This window comes from Pristiophorus japonicus, unplaced genomic scaffold, assembly GCF_044704955.1.
Source record: "Pristiophorus japonicus isolate sPriJap1 unplaced genomic scaffold, sPriJap1.hap1 HAP1_SCAFFOLD_47, whole genome shotgun sequence".
NCBI lineage: Eukaryota > Metazoa > Chordata > Chondrichthyes > Pristiophoridae > Pristiophorus > Pristiophorus japonicus.
In genome coordinates, this window is record NW_027254374.1 from 3,062,010 (window position 1) to 3,070,870 (window position 8,861).

Below are 8,861 nucleotides of genomic sequence, written 5' to 3' on the forward strand. Positions count from 1 at the left end.
CAAACTGAGTAAAGTTAAAATATCTCAGAGGTACTCGGCTCTGAGACTGGTTGGATAAGCTAAAGCCTTGTTTGGTTCCGGCCGATACTTGATCAGTATATCTTCCTGTCTGTACGCATCAGTTCACCTCAATTGGGATAAGCATACATTCAGCGTCAACCTCCACCTCTGCCCTGAATATGAGTGCGTCCTGTTTCTCTCGAGCTGAAAAGATGAGAGAAGCTGCCTTTTGAATCCGTCCCTTGGCTGCCGAATTCAAAGCGGACAGGAAATCAATCCGGGCTGGCAAAGCTGCCTGGTCTGATTAAAAGGCGGTGATACCCTATATTGTAGGCATGTTCTCGTCTTCTGGCCTCAACATTAGGTTCAACGTATCGGATGATAAGCACCGCTCCCATTGTCTGGTAATGGTTCTGCTTTTCCCACTAACAACTCCTCAGGACCATCCTTTGTTACGTTATTGCCCGATTACCACCCACTTTGTCTTTCTCCATTGTGCCATGTATTATTTAATCACTCCTGCGTTCCGCTGTATCACAGAAGTTCCCATTTGACCTTTCTCGCTGCGTATTTTTTCCAGACGCTATTTTTGTTGAAAACATCTGTAATCTTTAACTTTTTCCTGAAATATAGGAATGATTATCCGACAGAACGTGAAACCGGATTCTTCCTCCACAAAATCTGCACGACCTGCCAAGTTTTACATATTTATCTGTTTTTATTCATTCTATTTCCGTGTCCCTTTTAAGGGGATTTGCTGTCTGTAGGAGATCTTTCTCTGTCTCTTTAAAATGGTGTGCTATCAGACCCTCATCATTCTGTGTCTGTTTAAAAGGGATGTGCTGTCTGTCCCGGATTTCCAATTTCAAATTTCAAAACCTGCCTTTGGAGGTTAAGGAATTTTAGTTTGTTTGTGTGTTTCAGACTGTGCTGGTTTTACTTCCCTCCCTCCTTCTCAATCACCTGTGGCTTCAATAACATTCTCTGCGCCGCGTGGTCCTGAGCCCCACTGCACAATTGCCTTCAGGGATGATCGAAATCTCACTTTATTCTTTTAAAAGGGAACTGCTGTCAGTCAAGGGTCATTCTGCATCTGGGTAAAAGGGATGTGCTTGCAATCCCGGATCATTCTTTGTCTGATTAAATGGGCTCGTTGTCAGTTCCGGTTATAATCTTTCCCTTTAAAACGGATTTTCTCATAAACCCGGGTCATACTGTATTGCTTGAGAAGGAGTATGATTTCAGCTGCAATGACCGAATTGTTAAACTATCGTGTTCCAATTTACATTGGGGTTGCCTGCGCCGGTGCGCACCCAGATCGCAGTGCATCTGTTCATTCACTCGAAATATGCTCATCTTTTCCTAAATCCACTCCTTGATATTGCAGTTGCCCCGAATTTGCTCGCAATGTCCACAACAACACAACGTGGCTAATGTATAAGGCGTCTGACTTTGATTACAACCGCAAAGTTATCAGAAAATTGCAGCTTCGAGTCCTGCCGCGGTCAACTTAGCTCGCTATGTGATATTTTATATTCTTTGTTGTGATTCTGCCGAGAAACCAACCATCTCTTCCCGTCACTCACCTGAAGTGAAGGAAGGCTGTTTGCTGAAAGAATCTCATGCCAAGTTTTCATCATTGTCGATCTGCATGCACGGGCAGAGCAAGCTGTGAAGTGGACTTTCTTGCACTTTATTTCTGTTTGGATACAAAAAGCAGGAGATTGAATGGCTGACGCTGTCTTATAGCAGAGGTGGCCGAGAGGTTAAGGGGATGGACTGCTGATCCATTGTGCTCTGCACGCATGGGTTCGGATCCCATTTTCGTCGTCGATGGCTTGCAGCTTAACCACTTTTTGACGTTCACATTTAACCTCATCGCCAAATTCCCCTTTTACTTACAGGAATGCAGTACTTTCCTCATGTCATGTCTCAAATTAATAATATATTCGTCAAAAGGAGAGCAGTTGCAGTGCAATGGCGAGGGGCACTAATTAGATAGGTATCTGAGAGACAGCACAAGCACGATGGGCCATAATATCATTTCTCACCACCGTCAGAATCTGAGAGCTGCGCTTTTCACTGTCGGCGGCTCGTTGGTCCACAGTTATGATTCTCCCATCGGAATGATCACATTTGAAATGCGAGAGATCACGGGCCAAATCCCGGACGAGCCCCGCCATGTTTTACTCAAAGTTCCGCTTCTAACAGCCGCTCGACATGTGAGAAAACAGACGTATTTCACGTTAAAACGTGTGATTTTACGCCGATGTTCCCTTAGCATCCAAATCCCAGAGCAAAGTGAAACCCGCCAAACTGAGTAAAGTTAAAATATCTCAGAGGTTCTCGGCTCTGTGACTCGTTGGATAACCTAAAGCATTGATTGGTTCCGGCCGATACTTGATCAGTGTATCTTCCTGTCTGGACGCATACATTCACCTCAATTGGGATAAGCATACATTCAGCGTCAATATCCACCTCTGCCCTGAATATGAGTGCGTCCTGTTTCTCTAGAGCTGAAAAGATGAGAGAAGCTGCCTTTTGAATTCGTCCCTTGGCTGCCGAATTCAAAGCGGACAGGAAATCAATCCGGGTTGGCAAAGCAGCCTGGTCTGATTAAAAGGCGGTGACACCCTATATTGTAAGCATGTTCTCGTCTTCTGGCCTCAACATTAGGTTCAACGTATCGGATGATAAGCACCGCTCCCATTGTCTGGTAATGGTTCTGCTATTGCCACTAACACCTCCTCTGGACCATCCTTTTTTTACGCTATTGCCCGATTACCACCCACTTTGCCTTTCTCCATTTTTCCATGTATTATTTAATCACTCCTGCGTTCCGCTGTATCACTGACGTTCTCATTTGACCTTTTTCGCTGCGTATTTTTTCCAGACGCTATTTTTGTTGAAAACATCTGTAAATTTTAACTTTTTCCTGAAATATCGGAATGATTATCCGACAGAACGCGAAACCGGATTCTTCCTCCACAATATCTGCACGACCTGCCGAGTTGTACATATTTTTTTGTTTTTATTCATTCTATTTCCGTGTCCCTTTTAAGGGGATTTGCTGTCTGTCCGAGATCATTATCTGTCTCTTTAAAATGGTGTTCTATCAGACCCTCATCATTCTGTGTCTGTTTAAAAGGGATGTGCTGTCTGTCCCGGATTTCCAATTTCAAATTTCAAAACCTGCCTTTGGAGGTTAAGGAATTTTAGTTTGTTTGTGTGTTTGTGTAAGCCAGAGTGTGTGCAAACGTGCTGTGCGATCTTACTGTCATGTGAGAAAAATGCATTACATGCAACTTGAAATCGTACTGATTTGATTGATCACTCCTTCGTGGACTCTCTGACGGTAGAAGAATCTGCTGTGGGATTTTGCTATTCCACATCTGAAAGAAGGGAAAATACACAAGTTAGAAATATAGCGATTTTAGGCAGGGCTTGCGTGTGGGCTGTGTGACATGATGACATCCTCCATCCTTATTTTCAAATTCAAATCAAATCAAACCAAGACAAGACATGACTGACTGACTGACTTTGTTTATACATGTATATATATATATATGTGTATATTTCTATATAATCCCAAATTTTTAACTTCCAAAATAAATATGCTTTTTCTGATCTGCCTGCGCTGGGCTCTATTACATTTGACCTCTTTCACAGCACAAGCAGCTGCTGTCAGATCCAGCAGAAAGACACACGCGACTTTAAAAGATCGCCCTTGTAGCCCACATCTTCCCTCGTGGCTTGACTTCCACCATAGGCTTACTGTGTTTGGGTATTTATTGATTGCACCCCTCATTTGCAATGGAATTCTTCTAGTTACACAGATTTCGTTCAATCAAAAAACACATAGATTATGAATCAATTATTTATTTGTTTAAAACAACTCAAATTCAATTTTTTTTAAATACAATTTAAATCATTTATTTTCTTAAAATGTTAAATATTTATATATTTCAGACTGGGCTGGTTTTACGTCCCTCCCTCCTTCCTGCCTGACTACCACCTGTGGCTTCAATAACAGTCTTTGCCCCGCGTGGTCCTGAGCCCCACTACACAATTGCCTTCAGGGATGTTCGAAATCTCACGTTATTCTTTTCAAAGAGAACTGCTGTCATTCAAGGGTCATTCTGCATCTGGGTAATAGGGATGTCCTTGCAGTCCCGGATCATTCTGTGTCTGTTTAAACGGGCTGTTTGTCAGTTCCGGTTCATAATCGTTCCATTGAAACTGGTTTTCTCATAAACCCGGGTCATCCTGTATAGTTTGCGAAGGAGTATGATTTCAGCTGCAATGACCGAATTGTTAAACTGTTGTGTTTCAATTTACATTGGGCTTGCCTGCGCCGGTGCGCACCCAGATCGCCGTGCATCTGTTCATTCACTAGAAATATGCTCATCTTTTCCGAAATCCAGTTGTTGCAGTTGCCCCGAATCTGCTCGCAATATGCACAATAACACAATGGATGGCGTTGGCAGAGAACGCGTGCCCTGATGGATCAGGCGGCTGACTTCGATTTTAACCGCAAAGTTATCAGAAGATTGAAGGTTCGAATCCTGACGCCGTCAACATAATATGCTTTAGTGAATTTTTACATTTTTTGTTGTGATTCTGCCGAGAAACAAACCATCTCTTCCAGTCACTCACCTGCAGCAAAGGAAGGCTGTTTGCTCAAATAATCGCATGGCAAGTTTTCATCATTGTCGATCTGCATGTACGGGCAGAGCAAGCTGTGAAGTGGACTTTGTTGCACATTATTTCTCTTTGGATACAAAAAGCAGGAGATTGAATGGCTGACGATGTATTAAAGCAGTGCAGAGATGGCCGAGAGGTTAAGGCGATGGATTGCTGATCCATTGTGCTCTGCACGCATGGATTCGAATCCCGTCGTCGTTGGCTTACAGTTTTGACCTCGTTTTGTCAATCACTTTTCACCTCATCTCCAAATTCCCCTTTTACTTACAAGGATGCTGTACTTTCCTCATGTCATGTCTCAAATTAATAATATATTCGTCAAAAGGAGAACAGTTGCAGTACAATGGCGAGGGACACTAATTAGATAGGTATCTGAGAGACAGCACATGCACGATGGGCCATAATATCATTTCTCACCACCGTCAGAATCTGAGAGCTGTGCTTTTCACTGTCGGCGGCTCGTTGGTCCACGGTTATGATTCTCCCTTCGGAATAATCACATTTGAAATACGAGAGGTCACGGGCCAAATCCCGGACGAGCCGCGCCATGTTTTACTCATCCGACAGAACGTGAAACCGACTTCTTCCTCCACAGAATCTGCACGACCTGCCGAGTTTTACATATTTATCTGCTTTTATTCATTCTATTTCCGTGTCCCTTTTAAGGGGATGTGCTGTATGTCCGAGATTATTCTCTGTCTGTTTAAAATTGTGTGCTATCTGTCCCGCATCATTCTGTGTCTGTTTAAAAGGGATGTGCTGTCTATCCCGGATTTCCAATTTCAAATTTCAAAAACTGCCTTTGGAGGCTGCAGGAATGTTAGTTTGTTTGTTTGTTTGTGTAAGCCAGAGTGTGTGCAAACGTGCTGTGCGATCTTACTGTCATGTGAGAAAAATGCATTACATGCAATTTGAAAACGTACTGATTTGATTGAACACTCCTTCGTGGACTCTCTGACGGTAGAAGAATCTGCTGTGGGATTTTGCAATTCCACCTCTGAAAGAAGGGAAAATACACAAGTCAGAAATATAGCTATTTTAGCCAGAGCTTGCGTGTGGGCTGTGTGATATGATGCCATCCTCCATCGTTATTTTCAAATTCAAATCAAATTAAACCAAGACAAGACAAGACATGACTGACTGATTGACTTTGTGTATACATGTATAAATATGAATATATTTATATGTAATCCCAAATTTTGAACTTCCAAAAGAAACATGCTTTTTCTGTTCCGCCGGCACCGGGCTCTATTACATTTGACCTCTTTCACAGCACAATAGCTGCTGTCAGATCCAGCAGAAAGACACACGCGACTTTAAAAGATCGCCTTTGTAGCCCACAATTTCGCGCGTGGCTTGTCTTCCAAAATGGGCTTACTGTGTTTGGGTATTGATTGATTACACTCCTCATTTCCAATGAAATTCTTCCCGTCAAACATACTTCCTTCAACCAAAAAATTTATAGATTATGAATCAATTATTTATTTATTTAAAACAACTCAAATTCAATTTTTTGAATACAAATTTAAATGCATGTATTTTCGTAAAATGTTAAATATATATATATTTCAGTCTGGGCTGGTTTTACGTCCCTCCCTCCTTCCTGGCTGTGGCTTCCATAACTGTCTCTGCCCCACCTGGACCCGAGGCCGAATACACAATTGCCTTCAGGGATGATAGAAATCTCACTTTATTCTTTTAAAAAAGAACTGCTGTCAGTCAAGGGTCATTCTGCATCTGGGTAAAAGGGATGTCCTTGCAGTCCCCGATCATTCTGTGTCTGTTTAAACGGGCTGGTTGTCGGTTCCGGTACAGCACATGGGATTGGGTGTAGTGTGCTGACATGGATTGAGAAATGGTTGTCAGACAGGAAGTAAAGAGTAGGAGTAAATGGGTACTTTTCAGAATGTCAGGCAGTGACTAGTGGGATACCGCAATGTTCTGTGCTGTGGCCCCAGCTGTTTACACTGTACATTAATGATTTAGACGAGGGGATTAAATGTAGTATCTCCAAATTTGCGGAAGACACTAAGTTGGGTGGCAGTGTGAGCTGCAAGGTGGATGCTATGAGGCTGCAGAGTGACTTGGATCGGTTAGGTGAGTGGGCAAATGAATGGCAGATGAAGTATAATGTGGATAAATGTGAGGTTATCCACTTTGGTGGTGAAAACAGAGAGACATACTATTATCTGAATGGTGACAGATTAGGAAAAGGGAAGCTGCAACGAGACCTGGGTGTCATGGTCCATCAGTCATTGAAGGTTGGCATGCAGGTACAGCAGGCGGTTAAAAAAGCAAATGGCATGTTGGCCTTCATAGCGAGACATTTGTGTACAGGGGCAGGGAGGTGTTGCTCCAGTTGTACAGGGCCTTGGTGAGGCCACACCTGGTGTATTGTACACAGTTTTGGTCTCCTAACTTGAGGAAGGACATTCTTGCTATTGAGGGAGTGCAACGAAGATTCACCAGACTGATTCCCGGAATGGTGCGACTGACCTATCAAGAAAGACTGGATCAACTGGGCTTGTATTCACTGGAGTTCAGAAGAATGAGAGGGGACCTCATAGAAACGTTTAAAATTCTGACGGGTTTAGACAGGTTAGATGCAGGAAGAATGTTCCCAATGTTGGGGAAGTCCAGAACCAGGGGTCACAGTCTAAGGATAAGGGGTAAGCCATTTAGGACCGAGATGAGGAGAAACTTCTTCACCCAGAGAATGGTGAACCTGTGGAATTCTCTACAACAGAAAGTAGTTGAGGCCAATTCACTTAATATATTCAAAAGGGAGTTAGATGAAGTCCTTACCACTCGGGGGATCAAGGGGTATGGCGTGAAAGCAGGAAGGGGGTACTGAAGTTTCATGTTCCGCCATGAACTCATTGAATGGCGGTGCAGGCTAGAAGGGCTGAATGGCCTGCTCCTGCACCTATTTTCTATGTTTCTATGTTTCTATAATCTTTCCCTTTGAAACGGATTTTCTCATAAACCCGGGTCATCCTGTCTTGTTTTAGAAGGAGTATGATTTCAGCTGCAATGACCGAATTGTTAAATTGCTGTGCTCCAATTTACATTGTGTTTGCCTGCGCCGGTGCGAACCCAGATCGCCGTGCATCTGTTCATTCACTCGAAAAATGCTCATCTTTTCCTCAATCCAGTCCTTGATATTGCAGTTGCATCGAATCTGCGCCCAATATACACAATAGCACAGTGGATGGCATTGGCAGAGGCCGCGTGGCCTAATGGATAAGGCATCTGACTTGGATTATAAACGCGAGGTTATCAGAAGATTGCAGGTTTGAATCCGGCCGCGGTCAACTTAGTTTGCTGCGTTTCTTCCAGTCACTCACCTGAAGTCAAGGAAGGCTGTTTGCTGAACGAATCTCTCACGACACGTTTTCATCATTGTCGATCTGCATGCACGGGCAGAGCAAGCTGTGAAGTGGACTTTCTTGAACGTTATTTTTGTTTGCATACAAAAAGCAGGAGATTGCATCGCTGACGATGTGTTAAAGAAGAGACGATGTGGCCGAGAGCTGAAGGCGATGGACTGATAATGGGCTCTGTGCAATGGGTTCGAATCCCATTCTCGTCGTCGTTGTCTGACAGCTTTGACCTTCCTGGTCGTTTTGTCATTCACATTTAACCTCATCGCCAAATTCCCCTTTTACTTTCAAGGATGCTGTACTTTGCTCATGTCATGTCTCAAATTAATAATATATTCGTCAAAAGGATAACATTTGCAGGACGATGGAGAGGGTGACGAATTAGATAGTTCTCTGAGGGACAGCACAAACACGATGGGCCGAATATTTTTTCTCACTACCGTCAGAATCTGAGAGCTACACTCCTTGCTGTCGGCGGCTCGTTGGTCAAGTGCTATGGTTTTTGCTTTAGGATGATCACATTTGACATGTGAGAAGTTCGCGGACGAGCCTCACCATTTGTTACTCAAAGTTCCATTTCTCACAGCCGGTCGACATTTGAGAAAACAGACATATTTCACATTAAAACGTGTGATTTTGCGCCGATGGTCCCACAGCGTCCAAATCCCAGAGCAAAGATTTAATCCCCTTCCCACTGAATACTGCGGACAGACATGGTCACCTTGGTAACGGAATGGTCATTCTGTCATCACTTTCTTAACAATAGCACACAAG

At 43.4% G+C, this 8,861-nt stretch overlaps 1 non-coding gene across 1 annotated transcript; it reads left to right on the plus strand.

Annotated features, from left to right (window-relative positions):
* Positions 1-7,929: 7,929 nt before the first annotated feature.
* trnap-ugg (transfer RNA proline (anticodon UGG)) lies at positions 7,930-8,018 on the plus strand. Its single transcript is given in 2 exon segments — positions 7,930-7,966; positions 7,983-8,018. It is a non-coding gene; the product is annotated as a tRNA-Pro (tRNA).
* The last annotated feature ends 843 nt before the right edge of the window (positions 8,019-8,861 follow it).